The 18,807-nt window shown below is 46.6% G+C and overlaps 1 long non-coding RNA gene across 1 annotated transcript; it reads right to left on the bottom strand.

Annotated features, from left to right (window-relative positions):
- Positions 1-13,647: 13,647 nt before the first annotated feature.
- LOC140848295 (uncharacterized) lies at positions 13,648-18,607 on the bottom strand. The gene is made up of 3 exons (XR_012128876.1): positions 18,370-18,607; positions 18,125-18,186; positions 13,648-15,164 (listed from the first exon to the last, which is right to left on the bottom strand). It is a non-coding gene; the product is annotated as an uncharacterized lncRNA (long non-coding RNA).
- Between the last annotated feature and the right edge of the window lie 200 nt (positions 18,608-18,807).

The following is an 18,807-nucleotide window of genomic DNA, read 5'->3' as shown; positions in this document are numbered from 1 at the left end:
TGTCCATTTCCCTGTCTAGGCCGCAGGTTCCCAGTCTGCCAAAAGGAACCACCTGAGGCTCCTGGGGCCCCTCCCAATTCCAACATGCTGGTATAGGGGTTCATACCTCACCCTGGCCCATCAGTGGTTTCCGGAGTGGGTTCAGGCCCTGCAGAGTCTCCTGCTGGTCCAGAGCTGTGGAGCTGGACAGGGGCCATGGGTGAGCGCCCGCTTGCCAACTGCATTGCCCCCTGGCCTGGGGCAGCATCTGGCCCGAGTCTCGCAGGTGCCTCCCCAGGAATGCACAGGAAGGCGCTGGGGCCTGAGATCAGCTACAGACATGACGCTGGTACATTCTTGGCTCTGTGGGCTGGTATGGCTCCAGGGAAGCTCTGCTGGCTTTTCATGGCGGCGATGACAGCCCATTATGACACCACTGATGGCTCCGGCCTGTCCTTCTAGGATGCCAGCTCTTGGGGTCACTATTCTTTATTCATGTGGCTTTTTCATTTATTCCTCACCCCTGCCCCCATCAGCAGAACTTCTTTTATTTTAAGAACAATGAGGGAGACAGCTGGGGAACTGTTACTGTTATTTGTGTAAATTCTTTGGACATTTGCTCATTGCTTCGTAATTATATTTCTGGTTCTGTCTTCTCCCACAAATAAGTACAATAGATCAATTCCAGCCATTCATTACCTCATTCACTCATTCATTTAAATAAACAGTTACTAATACCTCCTGAGGAGATGACATTCCTGGCACAATGCACTCTGCCAGGCCATCATGCATCGATTCACTCGTTGATCCATCCATTCTCAATACGTGTCACACAACTACTGTGTACCAGATGCACGTAAGTTCTGGATTTATGCTATGGAGTGAACCAGCTACACCACTAGTATTGCACAGCTGAGGAGTGGCTGGAAAACACTCACATTAACCAAACAGCAATAGTCACACTGTAGCTACCACCTCTGTGATGATTAATGGAATGTGTCAACTTCACCTGGCCACGGGGAGCCCAGGTATTTAAACAATATTTCTGGGTGTGTTTGTGAGGGTGTTTCCGGAGGTCAGCATTTGAATCGGTAGACTGAGTAAAGAAGATCACCCTCACCAATGTGCGCGGGCATCGTCCAATCCCTGGAGGGTCTGAAGAGAACAGAAGCAGGGAGGAAGGGCGAATTTGCTCTCTGCTTGAGCTGCGGCATCTGCCTTCTGCCCTCAGACATCAGGGTTCCTGGTTTTCAGGCCCCCAGACTCTGACTGGATCTGCTCCACCAGCCTGCCTGGGTGTGCGGCTTCCAGGCGCTAGCGCGTGGGCCTTCAGCCTCCACGATCACATGAGCCAGTCCTTGTAGGAAATCTCTTCCTATCTGTCTATATATCCTACTGGTTCTGTTTCTCTGGAGAACCCTGACCAACACATTTCATAATGCTTAATTTTCTCTTTGTTAGCTCTGATATAATTGTAGGCAGGGGAAAGAACATGGACTTCACAGTAAAAAAGATCTGCTTTTGAATCCTGACTCCCACTTCACTGAATTTCTAAAAATCTTCCTCCTCTGCAGGATGGAAACAGTTGTGATATCTGCAGCATCGGATTGTGTAAGACCATTTTCCAAGCTTTTCTGGGAGCTGTAGGCAAACAAGAATGCACGTGCAATTCTAGAAGGTTGGGGGGTGCAGTTTAAAGCACTTGAAACTCAAGCTATCATTAAAAATGAACATTCAAATATATGTTTTAGTCCATAATGTCTTGTGGTTGTTTCAATCATTGAAAATCTCCCTCAACATAGTTTTAAACAAAAGAGATGTTCACTCATTCATCCATTAATCATTTATTGAGCACCCACTATGTGTCAGGTGTTATTCTGGGTGCCAGGGAGACAGCTGTGGGCTGGACCTCAGTGCTGGGGAGCTTTCAGGTACAAGCATCAGGGGCAGGATGAGGACTTGGATCTGCCCGTCTGAAGGGCTTTGCTGCTCACCCATCTCCTTGTCCCCGGGCCCAGCATGGGGATGAGAGATGCCCAGTGTCCTCCTCTTCAAGTGCTTAGAGTCTGGAGGTGAACTAGGAGACCAAAGGCCTTGCCTCTGTGGTTTGCTCACTGGGCCCAGAACCAGCCCCCCTCCCCAGATCTCATAGCCACACCCCAAATCTCCAACAAAGGAGGTTGAAACTGAGAAGCCAGGTCTGGGCCCTGGCCAGGAAAGGGGCAGAGGAAGGCTCCTTAGACCTATAGCTGTTGGGCCAAATCTGGACCATCTCCAATCTAATTTACATTTTTGTGGATTAAAATGGCCACAAATTCTTTGCTGCCCCTTTCTTCAAAAGGCAGAAACTATTTCCCCTCTTCTTCACTCTGGGCTGTCCTTGTGACTTACTTTGATCATTGCAATCAATGCGACAGAAGTGATCTGCGCCAGCCTCATCTCCTCTGCTTTGGGGAGCAGCACCTTGAAGTGAAGAAGCTCCAGCTAGCTGCAGAAGGATGGCAAAGTACGCGGGAGGAGAGGGCAGGTAGAGAGGCCCAAGAGGAGCGAGATAAACTGGCTGGAAGCCATTCATGGTAAACCCAAGGTGAGATCATCTGAGCTGCTGCCCGATGAACCCTCAGCTTCATGAAAAATACTAGATCACTGTGTTTAAAGCCACTAAGTTTTGGGGTGGTTTGTCATCCATCAAGAGGTAACTGAAACACCACTGTACATACATTGGGGAGAAATGTAAAGAATAACATATGGAGAGAAGACATATACTGTTTTCACTCAACATCAGTTTCCCTCTTTTCTGCCAAGTGTACCCTGGTTTTCTCCCAGTGTTCCTCCCCCACTCTCGGGTGTGATGTAGGAGGTTGATCATCCTCCATACCCAGGACTAGACAGTCAGAGCGTGGCTTCCCCCTGGCCACAGTGATTGGAGTCCTCCAGTCAGAGCTATTCCTGGGACATTTGGTCAAATGATCAGGAAAGAAACAGGTAGGCTCTTTCCATCCGGGTTTGCACCTGAGAGGAGGTGAGCTTGGAGGTGTTGATGTGAAACACGGAGCCCATACCAGGAAAAGCAGAGCCACAGGATTGAGAAGTATTGTGGAGATGTCATTTGGAAACCTAGATACAGCCATGCTTGAAGCAACACTGATTCTGGGTTTTGGGATGTGTGAGTACACAAGTCTTCCCCTGCGGAAGTCATGAAAATGTGCCCATCAGACTTGATTGCTGTGGGTGCATAGTTGACTGACAGCCCCTCTGCATCCTCCCTCACATTTGCTCTCAGGCCACAGTTCCCTCCTCCCCTACACCAACCCTGGGCTGCTTCCAGCCAATGACTGAGCATCTGTGGGCCTGGTACCATCCCATGTCCCATTCCTGTGGGTCCCCTCTGTCTGGTGACCTGGACTGTAGGATTCTCCACTGGCCTGGCCAAAACATTTTTAGAAATCACTTTGCAGTCTGCGACTCTTTCTATGCAGCTCTCCTTCCTTCCTTGTCTCCTTCACAGGATCACACCAGAATCACCCTGCCTTTCCCCATGAGCCTTCCCAGGTGCATCTGCCAATAAGTCTCTTGCATGTCTATTCCCATCACAGCATCTGCTTCTTTGGAGGACCTGAACTGACTCTCCTACCCCTTTTTAGTAATTTCTTAAGTCAGTTTGGACTGAGTTTCTCTCGTTTGAATAGAACAATCCTGAAAACACATTTCTGCTGTGAAGTCACTTGGGTCTTGTCCAGAAGGTTTTAAGTAGAAGGGGGTGTGGCCGACTCTCTATGGTGCATCCCTCCAGGTGCATGATGGGGTGGACTGAAAGGGAAGCTGGGAGGAGGGAGACCTGTCAGGGCCGAGGGGACAGTCCAGGGGAATGATATGTGAGCCATGCTATGAAGTGGAAGGATGCAAGGGAGGGGAAGGAAGAGATTTTCAAGGAAGTCGGAAGAGGATTGAATGACTGGTTGGAAAGAAGGGTGGGTAGAGTGGACAGGGAGAAGCAGAAAGAGGCTTCTAGTCATCACTTTCGGAAATTATGATGAAGGCATCCCTTTATTGAATACTCCCTGTGGGTGCCTATCTTACTTAATATCACAATTACCCTAAGAGGTAGTTAACATTATTATCCCATTTTGCAGTTGAGGAAACTAAGGCTTAGAGAAGTTACAAAAGCTTTCACAATGTCTACCAGGTAGCACATGGTGTTGCTGCGATTTACACCCAGGTCTATCTGTCCCTAAAAATCAGTGTGCTCAGCTACCACCCTGTGCTGCACCCTCGATGGTGGCCATTCTCCTGCTTCTTCTGGAGCTGCCACCTCCCAGGCCACCCTCAGATTCACTCTCTCTGAATGGACAGAGGGACAGGCCAGATTTCCCCACTGTCTTTCATCTTCTTTGTTGTTTTTTCTGTATCATTGACTGTACTCTTTAAATAGCTGTTTCATTGGCTGGACAGGGAGAAGGAATGAAAAAAAGACCTTGCCAAATGCTATTTACTTCACTGGTGTTATTGCTTTTATATATTACACACACTGTATCATAGAAAAAATTGGCAAAGTTTTTTAAACATGTATATCCATCCAGTCCCTCCATCCCGTCCCTCCATCCCGGGGCCATCACTTCCCATCGTGTCCACCAGGACATGGCAATAGGTGACTTTTTTAAATGACCCACTACATGATTTTGCAGATTTTGCATTCTTGCAAAGGAGAAGAAATGCAGAGAGAGATACATCCTCCCCTTGTCTTTCAGGAGCAGAGGCTGTAGACATCACTGCCCATACATTTAGGCAAACCTGGAAGCTCAGTGCTTCCTACGTGTCCCATCTACCCAAGTACATGCCTTGATCATATTCTGTGCACTTTCTCCCTCATCTCCCACCAGCAAACACAGAACACACTGCATCCTTTTTCAGAAGGCCCTTGACTTCTCTTATTAACCAGCTGCTCCAGGAAATGGGAATGTGAAAACTGAAGACGCAAGAGCAAATTATCATCGCCAGCAGTGATAAAAAATGAATGGGGAGAAATGGTTTCATGGAGGACTGATGAAAACCAGATGAGTCCAGGGAGATTCCTGCTCTATTTTGCTTTTTAAGGGAACAGTTGGCTGCATTGAAACTGTCTACCAGATGCCCTGAGAAAGATTATTTCTCAACTGGCCATTTGATTCTAATTGTCACTGTTACTATGAATTGACTTCACAAGAGTAAGTGTACTTTGACCATCGGCATAGCTAAATGACCCCATACAGAGCATCACAGGTGACTCTGAATAAAAGAGAATGGACAGGAAAAGGAAGAGGGAGGGAAGGCGGAAGAAAAGGAGGAAAGAATGGGAGAAAGAAAAGATGAGTGAATTCCACCTGCTGCATCAGGCACTATGTGCCTCCCTAAGCAGCCCCAGTGGCTCCGGAGTGAGGCATCTTTACTTGCATTTTGCAAGTGAGGGAGGTGGTGCACAGAGAGGCAAGACCACCTTGCTCATAACAGGTGGAGCAAAGCTTTGAATTCAGAACTGCATGACTCTGAGCCTTACATTCTGCTTTCTACCATGATATTCACCTAATTAGTGACATGGTACAGTCTCTAAAGAGAAGTACCTCACATTTCGGAACTTACCCCGAAAATGAAAAATAAGCCAACCCATTGCTACAGCCCTTTAAAAGTGATGCTTAGATTTCCATAGGTGAGACCATGGATCCTCGTGATAACAGTGACCATATGCTAGCTGCTGTGCGTCCACTGGATGGGCTGGCCTCGTCCAGGTGCACACACACTTCTAGCAGCCTGGGAGGGTCCCACGAGACCTCACACACAGTCCTCTTGTCTTCTGCTCCAGGTACCTCTCAGGGCCCACTAGCCACTTTGTGCTCTGATCCCATGTCAGCTCTGTGGGTGCTGCGGCCCAGTTCAGGGGTCCCCTGGCCAAAGCAGTCCCTCAGCTCCATTGCTAGCCCCTCAGGCAGTGTGTGTGGGGATTGGCGGGTGCCAGAGCTGAGCTTGCAGGACAATATTTTAACAGACCCAGGGGGCCCTGGCCACTACATTCCCCAGACTTGGGGTGCAAAACCACTTCCTCATTCTTCTTCAGTCACAACCAACCAACGAAAATCTCATGAAACTGACTCCTGGGGGGCCTGCCCAGGCCTTTCCCAAACAGGCCCAGGCTTGTCTGAATACCAGAGAGGGCTCAGCTAAAATTCTCCCTTTCCATTTCGGTTTAGGAAACAATTTCCTACCTACTCTGTCACATGAGTTCCAAAATAATCTCATGAACTTGGCAGGGAGCATAGTTCCTTCTCCTTGGCAAATGGGAGCTCAAAGCTAAGAAGGTCACCAGGGAGGAGGGTCAGGATAAGACCCCAATTTTCTGAAGGCATGGCTCCTGCCCCTGCTGGGCAGCTCCCCCCCATTCCTTTCTTGTACACTGGGGTCACCAACATGAGCCTGCAGTCAGGGAACCTGCCTTCCAACCCTGGCCCCAGATGAAGAGCTTCAGCCCCATCACCTGTAAAACAAATGTAGAAACTCTTCCCCAACCTCCAACTCTTATGGCTGCTGAGAAGATTGCAGGTAACGATGGCTCAGAGCCGCCCCAAGCTCCTGGCACACAGAAACTGCTCATGGGCCGAACTGTCTACACATATGGGCCTGAGACAGCAACATCCCAGACAAAACGTAACACTTTGAATGGTCACTCATCCCTCATGTGAAGAAGGCTCCCCTGCCACACCTTGACACTTCGGCTGTAAAATGGGTGTAAAAATACATCTTACTCCATGGAATTCTTGTGAAGATTAAACAACAACAAATGTAATGACTTTTTGGAAACTGGCAGACTGATCAATTATTATTGCCCTCATCATCCTGTCATCAGGCATCACTGGACTCCCCCGAGCCTTCCTTGCATGGGCTTTCTGGGAAGGTTCTTCTACGCGTGGAGGAGAATCTAAGACATGCCATGCTGACTTTGCTCCAGAATGGGGCCAGCACTTCTGCTGGCGTCGGACCCCACATCTCAAGTGAAAGTGTTCCCTTTTACAGAGGAGGGAACTGGGGCTCACAGGGGCGACCCAACCAGCTGAGGGGCTCAGGCATGTGAGTGCAGCACCAGGGATTCAAACCCAGGTCCCCCTGCTTGTCCTTGCCAAAAGATCCTGGGGAAAAAGAATCAGAATGCTCACTGACAGCAGACAAAAAGCGCCTCCTCTGATCAGTCTCCACGGGCACTTTGCACAGGTTGGGAAGAGGTGAAAGAATAAATGGTCCAGAGGTGTTCCTGCTGGGAAAAAGCCCCCAAGTGGGAGGCCAGGCAGAAGCTCCCTGGGGGAACTGTGCTGATAGGGACAGCAACGAGGGGTCTGGTAATACGGAGGTGACTATAACCTGGGGCCCAGAGGGGGCCACGCCTCCCTCCCCAGGGTCCCCAGGCCACGCGGGGAAACCTGAGCCCAGATGTATTATTGTCTGGCTACTGTCTGGCTGGCTGCCTCTTTGTGAGACAATGGCGTCCTCTGCTGGCAGCACAAAAGAAGCCGCTTCAAGGAGAGGCCTAGGCTGCAGGCCTGGCATTTAATGCTAATAAAAGAAACAATAATAATAATGATGATGACAATACAAATAGTGATACTACATAATGACATAGCAAGGAGGAGAGAGGCTTTGATGGCACACTTAGTGTGACCTGGAAGAACTTTACAGATGTGACCTCATTTTGTCTTTGAGTATTTTTGTCAAGTTGCAGCGTAGGTGAGATCAGAGAGGCTAGCGAGGTTGTACCAGGTAGAGCTGGAGCATGAATTTGTAGGCCTGCCGCTGCCCTGCCTCTCTTGGGGAAAGGCACTCTTGGCTCCTTTCATCTGCCTTCTGGGGAGAGCCCCGACCACACAGTCCTTTTTTGGCCCTCATTGGGCAGGTGACCTGCATGCTGGGTACGTTCAGTGCAGCTTTGCAGTGACTTAAAAGCAAGGTCCGCAGGCTATAGGGTTGCCAGCTTTATCAAATAAACAGGGTGCACAGTTAACATTGAATTTCAGATAAGCAACATATTTTTAATATAAGCAGATACCAAATACTGCTGAATTTACCTGAAATTCAAGCGTGAATAGTTGTCCTGTATTTTACCTAGCCCTTTTTCCTAGACTGGGAGACCTGTGTTGGAATCTCCATCTCATTACTCTCTAGCTGTGTGATCTTGCAGAAATTATATAACCTCTGAGCTTTAGCTGCTGCATAATAGAAATACCTGCCTCCTGACATCATCACGATAACCCCGGTGCCCTCCCTCTAGCCATGGTTCCATGGGCACATCACATAAGCTCTCTTCGCCATGGCATCATTAAAAATCCAAGCAGGCCTAGGCCTGGTTAATTCCACAGATGACAGTATGAGGGCCCCACTCAGATTCTTGGTGATCCTTTCAGGCTTCCTCTCATGGTTGCAAGGTGTTCACCCTTGCTCCCAATGCCGTGTCCACAGAAAACTGTCCAAGGCCATGCAAAAAAAGGAGTTTCCATGCCAGCCAACTTTCCTTCATCTCATTGTCTAGAATTGGTCTAAGGGAGGCTAGAAAATGAATATCTGGCATTTTCAGTCTCAGTAGTGGGAGACAGTTTCTGCCTGCGAAGAAAAATAGTTGCTGGTAAAGAGCAAACACGTCATGTATATTCCATGCCAGGCAATGTCCTACAGGCATTACACATGTTGTCTCAGTTAACCCTCACAAAACACACACAAGGTAAGCACCACTGCCCCATTCTACAGATGAGAAAAGGGAGACCCAGAGGAGTTAAGCAGCAGCCTGTACAGATGTACAGGATGGCAAGCAGCAGAACGGGGACCTGAACCCGGACGCCCGAAGCCGACATCTGGGAGCCTGGCCCTCAGCCTGTCTGCAGGGGCCGCCTGACCCACTCCTCCTCATGTCTCCCTCCTGGCAGCGGGGGAGTCCTTAACTCAGCCTCTGAGTGCAAAGGGCCTGCTTCACAGAAGCCACCTGCCGGGTGTTAACGACCCCTGGGCCGCACACTTCCTCCCGCTCTCCCTCTCTCCACCTGTATGAGTGATGGCAGCGCCATTTCCCCGTGCAGACTCCGTACCCACGTGAGGTGGGGGGCGGGGGGACCGGCTGTACCTGCGGAATGAGGTCTTGCCGTGGGACCCGGACCTTATCCCTGCCTGCTCAGTTCTCCTCACTTACCAGAACAGGAGCTGCTGGGTGAAGTTGTGAACGGTCACGATTAGAAGGGCAGCCTGGAAAATGTCAAGTGAAAGTACAGTAATAGTTTTTAGACTTTGGGATCTCATTTGTAAAAATTATTGTTTTTATTATTTTATTTATTATCACACATATTTGTATTTATTATTCATTAGTACTTATTAATTTATAGTTTTGATTATTATTATTATTGTTTATGTGGGTTAAATGTATCAATAGTTACTGCATTAGGAATTAAAATTGATAGATTTGCACTAGAGGGCACCATATACAAATATGAAACACCAAAGGAAAAAAAAAATTGATAGATTTATAAAATATTTATTTTAACTCATTTCTAAATCCATTACACTTAACATGCTTTTATGAAAAGTAGTTGTTTTTCAAAACAAAACAAAATTTAGTGAAAGAGTGGCATTGTTTTTAATTTGTACAAATCTCTTTAATGTGTGGCTTAATGGAAGACAGCTGGATTCTCAAGTCTACTCCACATTCAATCTGTTGAGCTACATTGCTTGAAGTATATTAAAAAATCTAGTCTTACATAAACATGTAGTTACAAAAGGGAGGAGTATTTTAATACCTTTTTTCAAATAATTCTGAATATCCTTCCTTCATTTTATACCCCAAATTGACAAACGGTACTTTCTCAAAGGTTCACTGCAACCTGGAATCAGAAATCGTCATCACTGACTTTCCTGTTGCTCTGTGACATTAGAATCCATTGTTCTTTCTTGGATGGATTTTGACCTGTGCACGATTTTGTATCATGCATGGGTCATTTGGAAAACATTAGGTCAGTGAGTCATACAGACCTCCAAGTCTTGGCAGAATCTCATTTCAAACTATGAAAAGATCATTCTTCATAATGTTACTGCATGTCTTATCAGAAGAGTGTGTAGTTATCGGAAAACTGTCAAGCTCGTGGTGGTGGGTATAGATCTTCCCAAGTTCTCATGTTCACTTGCAAGACCAAATTTCATCACTGGTAACAAATACTGTCAGGTTTTCCCTTGAAATGATAAGCTTGCTTTACTTTTTAGAAAACATCTACCAAATGCACAAGTCTGAATAACTGTCAACTGTGCTTTCAACTGAGATGGTTGTCCATGAGGAATTGACTAGCTGACCTAAAAATCCTATTTAAGTGCTTCTCCTTAAGACAGCTATTGTATTTGAGTATGCAACGAGAGGGCTTCATGCCTACTTACTTTGTCACACAGAATATCAAAAAGTTGTCCGTGCAAGGGCTGAGATGTAATACAGTGAATAACTTATATTGTGTCATCCATGAATTCTTATGTAAAACTGGTTTTTCGTTTTTGTTTTTTTTTAAACCTGAGTGAGAGCACATGATAACACATATGGCTTTGATTCCTACTAAAACTCCAGCAGTTTTACCCTCCTTTGCTTTTGCACCCTTAGTATGAATGTCAATACAATAAAACAGGCAGGTGATGTCTTAGTATTATCATGCAAAGAGTTTTAAACTTGCAGCCCCCTTGAGAGGAAGTCGGGCTGCCCCAGGTTCTGCAGACCACACTGTTAGAACTGCTATACTGAACCAATAAAAGGGAGTGGGGAGGTAGGAACAGCAGGGACACAGAGGTGGAGAACGGGTTCCCTTCTGCTATCACAGCAGCAGGAAGGTGCTTCCGAGCAATCCCAGAGCTCTCTGGAACCCAGCTTGGAAACCACTGAGGAAAGGTAAGAATAGAGCCTTGGAATACTCATAAATGGATTTAAATCTTAGTCACATCACGCGTATGCTGTGGGATTGTGGACCACAAGGCTAACCTCAACGGGCCTTTGTTTTCTAAGCTGTTGAGTGGCTGCAATAATTGCTACAGCGCAGGGTTATTGTAAAGATTAAATGACATGCAAGCATTAGGGATTGAGAACACTGTTTAACAAATGGACGCCTTCCCTCTCCTTCATCACTGTGATACACTGAATTATTGGCCTCTCTTCCCCAGGATGACCAGCCATCATGGTTTGCTTGGAAATGGGGGATTCCCAGAAGCTGTAACTTCCAGTTTGAAAACCAAGAAAGTCCAGGGTAACTGGGATGAGTTATTCATTCTATCTTCATGCCTTCTTGGATCCATGCAGCTCTGTCGTTCTTCCCACTTGCAGTGAATGGACTTACTCCTCCCTTGACTCTGACCTTGGGCTTTGTAGCCTCAGTCGGCCAGTGGGAGCTCAGTAGATGTCACGCAAGCCAAGGCTTAATAAAATGTTTGATATTGTTTCACAGCTCTTGAACATGATGTCCTATTTATTTTTGCTCCTTCTTTCTCCCTCTTACTGTCTCAGTTCGGATAATTTCCCCTGATACAGCTTCAGTTTCCATTGATATTCTTTCCTCTGTTGTGTCCAGTTTGCATTTTTATTTTACAGTTGTTTTATTTCTCTTGATTTTGGTTTTGATTTATGATTTCTCTCTGCGCCAACATTCCCCATTTGCTCATGCTTGTTGTCTACCCTCTTCTGCTATATTCTTTAACATATCAATCATGGTTATTTTTAAATCCCTTTCTCATAGTTCCAACACTTAGTTCTGGTGACTGCTTTATCTCTTGACATTGTTTTTTTCTTGCCCTTTTAGATGTGTCTCATGATTTTTGGTTGAATACTGGACATTGCTTATAAAAGAATAATAGAGAGCAAAGCAAAGAGCACCTACACTTGGAAATGGGCATTTCTCCCCTTCTGTTAACTCTTGGCATGGAGTTGAATTAGTCTAATCACTAGAGCAATCAGCTTTGGGCTGTGTTGCTGCAGTGAACCCCAGGCTCCAAATTCCTCAAGCAGTGGACTGCTGTTACCTTCTACTTAGCATGCAGCCAGAGGTCCTGGAGGGTTTTTCTCAGTGTTCATGTTCCGTACGCAATTTCAGTGATCTCTGAATACGTGCCCTACAGGAGGGGGTCTCTCTCCATAGTCTTTCCCTACCTGTAGCATTAGTCATTTGCCACTTGCTAATCAGCACCAGGCCTGGTGGAGTCAGGGAGTTTTCCTGGTTCTTTGGGTCCCGTCTCAGTCACAGGCATCCCTGCACCACCCAGTGCACAGTCCCACATCAATCTGTCCCTTGAGAGTTCCAGCAGACATTAATACCATTGCCAAGATGGAACATTCCATTTGCAAAAAGTTGATTTTCCAACTCCATTGTCCCTTCTGCATTGGTTAGCTTTGATTCTTCTAAAAAGAAGAACATTCCTTCATCGACCATTTGCTTAGCCTGAATAACAGTCTGTAGAGGAAAGGCAAAACAAATGTTTTTTTCTTTCCCTTTGTCAGTTTTCAGAATAATGAACTGGTATCCTAGCAACCTTCAAAAGTAAATAGTACTATCATTATGCATTTGCTGTATTTCAATCCATTGCAGCCATTACGCTTTCTGATGATGAAATTATTTCATCTTTACACAGGAGAGGGGCCCTTCAAAGTGGCTCATCTCTCATTCTAGAAATCTTTGAAAGCTTCTTCTTGCAGGCATGACAAGATATCCCAGACTCATCCTGGACAGTCGCAGCCTAGAGTCGGGCAGTCTGACATCACTCCAGGGACCTCTGGTTCCTCTTGGTGGGGAGTGGTGTTTAGGCTTTTACACTCTCCCAAAATCCAAGTGAAATGATGATGGATATAAAACTAGAGAAAAATCCATATCATCCAGTAAAAACAGGGAAGACTGTCTACAGTACCAGGAAAAGAGGATTTTCTGCAAGTAAACATGCAGAGAAGGTCCTACCAACCATGACTCGTCACAGGACAGTTACAAGTGCCTGCCTGGGAGGAAGGGAAAGGAGCGGGGCAGTGTCAGGGCAAAGCGGCCTTCTCCGCACGTGGGCCTTGGGAAGGAAGACCATCTATAGCCCGCCCCGCGCACAGACACACGCCTTCCTGAGCTCAACCCTTTGAGATAAACTTTATTAACCTCACTTTACAGATAATGAACAGAGACTCAGGGAAGTAACATGACCCGCCTGAGATCACACAGCTGGTGGGGGCTGAGGTGGACTGAAGGTTCAGCTCTCACTCCCAAACCTGTGCCATTGTTAAGGAAAACATTATTCATGACACTTGTTCTTATTTATTTTTTGTCTCAAGTGAATGTCTCAAAAGTTGGAGTGCCTGACGTGGGGTTGGAGCCATTCACTCCTCAGGGAGAAGCTCTGGGATTTGAGCTCCTCGCATCGCGTGTTATCAGGCTTGGGGTGGGCTTTATGGCAGGACTGGGCCCTAGCCTCCCGCGCCTGCTGCCCTATGGTTTCCTTGTCCTTTGCCTGATGTGTAGTTGGCACCCAGCTAGACTTCAGCTTTTTTTTTTAAGAGGAAATTGTTCCATATGTAACTGTAGACTCAGTGTGCCTGGGGAAGGAGGTGAGTGCAGAAACTTCCTATGTCCCCATCTTACTGTCTTTAACATGACACTTGTTGAAGCTGGTATGGAAGACTTTATTCAAAGGGAACCATCACGATCTGTATAAGGACCACTGCAATGGGGTCCTACATCCAGGGGGAGAGACTGAGCTCCACTCCAAATTGAGCACGGGCATGTGGGAAGAATGTAGAGCAAAGTAGGGTGGGCCTCAGTGCATGGAAAATCTCTAGGAGAAAACATCAGGGACAAAGAGGGTGTTATGACTTTGTTAAACAGACACTGGTTAAGTGGAGCGCATGGTCCTGGCTGGTGAGTGGAGATCCAAGAATGTATCACAAAAGAAACTGAAATAGAGAAGCTTATTACCCACAGGTTCTGAAGGAAGCATACGGCACGCCTAGAGGGGCACACGGGGAGGTTAATTTAAGGCAGGATGCAGAGAGAAAGAGCCAGGCCCTGGAGCACATGCCTTGTTAGGTCCATGCTGGAGCACTTTGGGGTTCCAGGGTTAGAGCCAGACTGACAATTTAAACCCAAATAGCAGGTTTGGTAAACCCACAAAGGTCTCATCTAAGGGGTGCCTAGGGTATCCAGGAGCTGGGAGGCAGGGGAGACTGCTGATCATGAGGGCTGTTGGGGAGGCCCCCCAGGGGCTTATAGTTGCTGTGACCCTGTGACTGCTGACACAAGATCATGCACTTAGATGAGGGGCCAGTGTCAGTTCAAGTCCCCCCAGGCTGCTCAGCCAAACTAAACGGATGCTGAGGAAGCATGACCATGGAGTAGCCGAGCTACACTGTTGACAGGGATTCTGGCTTACTGACCAGCAGGATTCTTGCTCAAGGCAGGCCAGGTGATCAGACAACCCCTGGCAGGGGGGATGTGGACGCTGATCAGATATCGAGAGTCAGGGATTCTGGCTAAAATGACTTAGTAGGATTCTTGCTAAAATTGCACAGTGCAGAGATGAACATGGAAGTCAAGGCCTAGTGGCAAAAGAGCTCAGAGGAGCGTGAGTGGAGTTGGGTCAAGGAGAGAATCTTTGTTACCACTGCCTCCATCGACACCTTCATTCTCTAGTCTCAGCTCATCCTTAGCGTCTGCTTCTCCTGGGACTTGTGTGATTCACATTCTGCCTGCTTTACAGCAGCACATACCTCAGTGTCACTGTATTTCTCTTGAGAGATGAACCTCATCTTGATATTTGCTCATTCATTCATGCATTCAGTCAACAAACCTTCAGTGTAAGGAACCATCCAAGGTTCTATCTCTTTGTGTCCCTTCCAGGACTTGGAGTGTCTGGCAGAGTTCCTTAAATAACCAGTGTATTAGTGCATGAGGGACTGAATGAATAAAAAGAAAAATAGAGGAAAAATTGCCAGAGCAGCAGCCAAGATAAGGAGACCCCCCCCAAATCCATCCAGGGTCTTCCAGCAGGCAGGAAGACATCCACTCTTCCTGAAGCTACACAAGCTTTCTCTGAATCCCACAGTGGCCATGGGAGAAGTCATTTCAGGGAATGTACGTTGAAAGCACAGCAGCCTGATGCAGCGTTGATGTCATCTGCCATCTCTCTGTCAGGGCCTGCAAACCAGAGGGAATCATCAGGAGGCCATAGCTCTGCCAGGAAGTCAGTTGGAGCCCAGTGCAGACACTGATTATCCTCCCAGGACCAGCTCTGTACTCCCTCAGTTTCCTAAGGCAAACCTGTGGTTGGCGAGCAGGAGAGGGGGCAATCTGATACCTCCACTTCCACCCAGCTCTCTGCACTGGAGACGGGTTGGGCATCTCCTCTTCCAGTGCTGGGGGCCTGAATATGCCCTGAAGACCCTGGTGTATGGAGCCAGCAATCCGCAGAAGGACAGGCATGTGTGTCAAGGAATGATCAGACTTGGTCTGACTACAGGGGGGAGAGTATGGGAATTTTATTGAGCTCCCACGATTTGTGATGTTCTGTGAGTCAAGGCTTATTGTCTCTGTCTGGTTCCTGGGTAAATAACAGGGCCTAGCAAGGTGAGGTCCTTGGCCAAGAGCACCCAGCTCACAAGCAGCAGTTACGATGTGAACTCCACCTGATGCCTGAGTCCTTCCTGTTGTTTCCTTGACAGCGACTGCGTCCTGCACAGGCCCTACTGGGATCCTTCAGGCAGCCTGGTCAGGAGGGCTGTCTCTGCCTGAGAAGCCTCTGGAAATGGCCTAAGGCCTCCTCGGCCCTAGCCAGCTGGGCCCCAGTGGAGCTCAGCTCAGCACGCTCCTCTTACTGCCTGGAGCCAGGGCTCAGGGAACAACAGTCTCCTCAGTTATGCCCTACTTTAAAAGTATTGATTAAATCAATAGTCTTTCTCCACAGTCCTGCTAACCATTTAAAAGTAAAATTTAAAAAAATGCTTTGCTTCAAAGACAAATTATAAAATACCTAGCAACAGAGTTCAGATAAAAAAAAATACAGCACCTATATGAATAAAGCTTATCGAAGACATAAAATAAGACTTAATAAGCAAGAAGGTATTTCAAGTTCCTAAGTGGGAAAATGAAATACCACAAAAATGTTAATTCTTACCACTTAATTCAATTCCAGCTAGGAACGCAATAGTTGCTGAAAAAGACAAAATTATTTCAAAGGTCTTATGGAAGAACAGAAGTTAAAAAAATGCAATATATTCTTTAAAAGGGGAAATATTTAAATTCACTAAATATTAAACCTAGTATAATACAAAATAGTGTAATATTACCACACAAACAAAAAAAGCCAATACAACAGACAACAAAGGAACAATAGGGCAATGGCTAACGAGAACAATTATGCAGGACAGAGTATTTAAAACATATCCAGGTTTACACAGAAATTTAACATGTAAAATGGTGGTACTTCATTTCAGTGAGAAATAAGTGGTATTTTTCATCTGAAAACAAAACTGGGCTATATTAGTCACACCACCTCTTTTTAAAGATTCACAGTGCATTAAGTATCTAAATGTAAAGAACAAAATGAAAATAAAAGAAGACGTCTTAGGAAAATGATATTGGATGGTTATGAACTTCTTAAGCAACTCAAGAAACCCAGATGTCTGCCTTAATGAACAGGAGAAACAGATTCGACTTCAAACATGCTTATGTTTTTATAGAGAGAAAGATATAACACACAAAGGCAAAAGATTTGGGGAGAACATTGCATATATGACAGCGAGTCAGTTTTCCCTAATAGAAGAAGAATGACTACAAATTGATAAATAGATGGCAAATGATGCAGTCTAAAAATGAGCAAAAGGATGCACAAAGGCAGAAGCATCTCATCATCTGGGAAAAAGGCAAAATAAAATAAAATAAAATGCAACATTGCGTTCACCCATTCAATCTGCAGTGCACAGAAAGAGTGGGAAATCTGATTCTGATGTGGGGAAATAGCCATTCTTACATACTGTGGGAGTGTGGACTGCAACAACCATCTTGAAAGGGATTCTGGAAGTATTTATTACAGGTCCATACACACTTACCTTTTAGCCCAGGAATCCCACTCCTGAAAATCTATCTTCTAGATTATAAAAATACAAGAATAGAGATGTATATTTCAACATTGAATTTTGAGACAGAAGAGGAGGCATTTCACCCACCCCCACCTGGAAGTTAGCTGGCGCACATTGGGTGAATAAAGCACAACTCAAGAATAAAGCCTCAAGAGGGCTGCTGTGTACCTACCGCAGAGCAAGCACCAGGTCTGTCTGCACACCTGCAGAGATGGTCATGATCCTTAAGTGAAACAGCAAGTTGAAGAGAAATGTGGGAGGCACCATCTCATTTTTTGATACATGAAAAGTTCTGAGGGATGTGAATGCAAGTATGAGCACAGAGGAATATTTAGGAAGCTAGACCCCAAGCCTGCTCAGACCGGAAGACTCCACAGCCCCAGGCACAAGGGAATCCTCCAAGAACTTTCCACTCAGGAGTGGCCACCATGGAAACTGGCAATTGCCGTACATTATTATGATCATTATCATTATTGTTGTTGTTATTATTATTATGGTTTTCACCCTGGAAGCCAGTTTTTAAACCTTACCAGCATGTCATTGCCACAGGTGCTAGAAGCAAGGGGCAGGCACTGACTCCAGAAGCCCTTAGTTAAAGACCTGCTTACTCCCCACTCCAAGAAGTGCAGGGACACAGATTAACTTCAGAGCACGCAGGAGACCTTTCAGCTCCAATTTTCCAGGACTCAACTCCTCCCAAGAAAACCATCCTTTGTGAGAACGGAACACTGTGGTTGGTGCAGAAGCCCGAGCACGAGAGGCTATGCTGCACTCTCACCGTTGGAGGGCAGTGTTGCCACAGCCAAGGCACCTACCTGCACAACCTTAGGAGCCTGGGACAGAGCTCCCAGCAGCTGCACTAAACTGGCAACTCTTCAGCCACTCAGGGCCCTGGGACCCTCCCTTGGGGTGGAGAGGAGAGGATGGGGGAGGAAGAATACTCAAATCTCAGTGTCCTTAAACTCAAAGAACATTGGTTTCATGCGTGGGAATAATAACAATAGCCACTCATTACGTTACCGTTTCAGCCAGGTGGTTCCATTTAGAAGCCCCTGCACTACTGTAAGCCTCGTTTTCTTCACCTGTAAAACAGGGCCGCCACAGTATTGACTGCAGAAGGCTTTGTGATGATTAAAGAAGTTTAGAATGGGGCCTGGCACGTGGTGACCCCTCAGTCACGTCAGCTGCCATTTACTACAGTTTATACAACACATTGACAGTCTTATCCCATTCTCAAGCTCATCCTTCCACGTGTATACTATTACCTTCCATTTTATGGAGTATAACATCAAGGGACATAGAGGGGAAGTGACTCTCCCAAGTCTACACAGTGATAGGGACAACAAGGACTTGAATCTGGTCTGGATGGCGCCACAGGCTTTCCTCCTAACTCAGCGCAGTGGAGGTGAAGGAGAGAGAGGAGGGTCTTCAGCCTGCTCCAGGGCCAGCGCTGCCCCTCCATTGCCCCTGCTCCTGCGCCATCTGGGTGGGCTGTCCGGCATTCCCCTCTCGGAACCCCAGTTCCTTCCTTGTAAATGAGGCTTATAGTCACAGAGTTATTGTGACATTCAGTGACAAAACAAAGAATCCATCTATTCATCTCTTTATTGAACTCACACTGCGCTCCAATTACACACAAGGCCCCAGGCAACAGCGCTGAGTAAATTCACAGTCTGGGAGGGATGGTTGACGGAGCCTCAGTT

Source organism: Manis javanica, chromosome 1, assembly GCF_040802235.1.
Source record: "Manis javanica isolate MJ-LG chromosome 1, MJ_LKY, whole genome shotgun sequence".
Taxonomy (NCBI): domain Eukaryota; kingdom Metazoa; phylum Chordata; class Mammalia; order Pholidota; family Manidae; genus Manis; species Manis javanica.
Note: the sequence above shows the minus strand (reverse complement) of the source record. Positions and strands in the feature narration are given on the sequence as shown.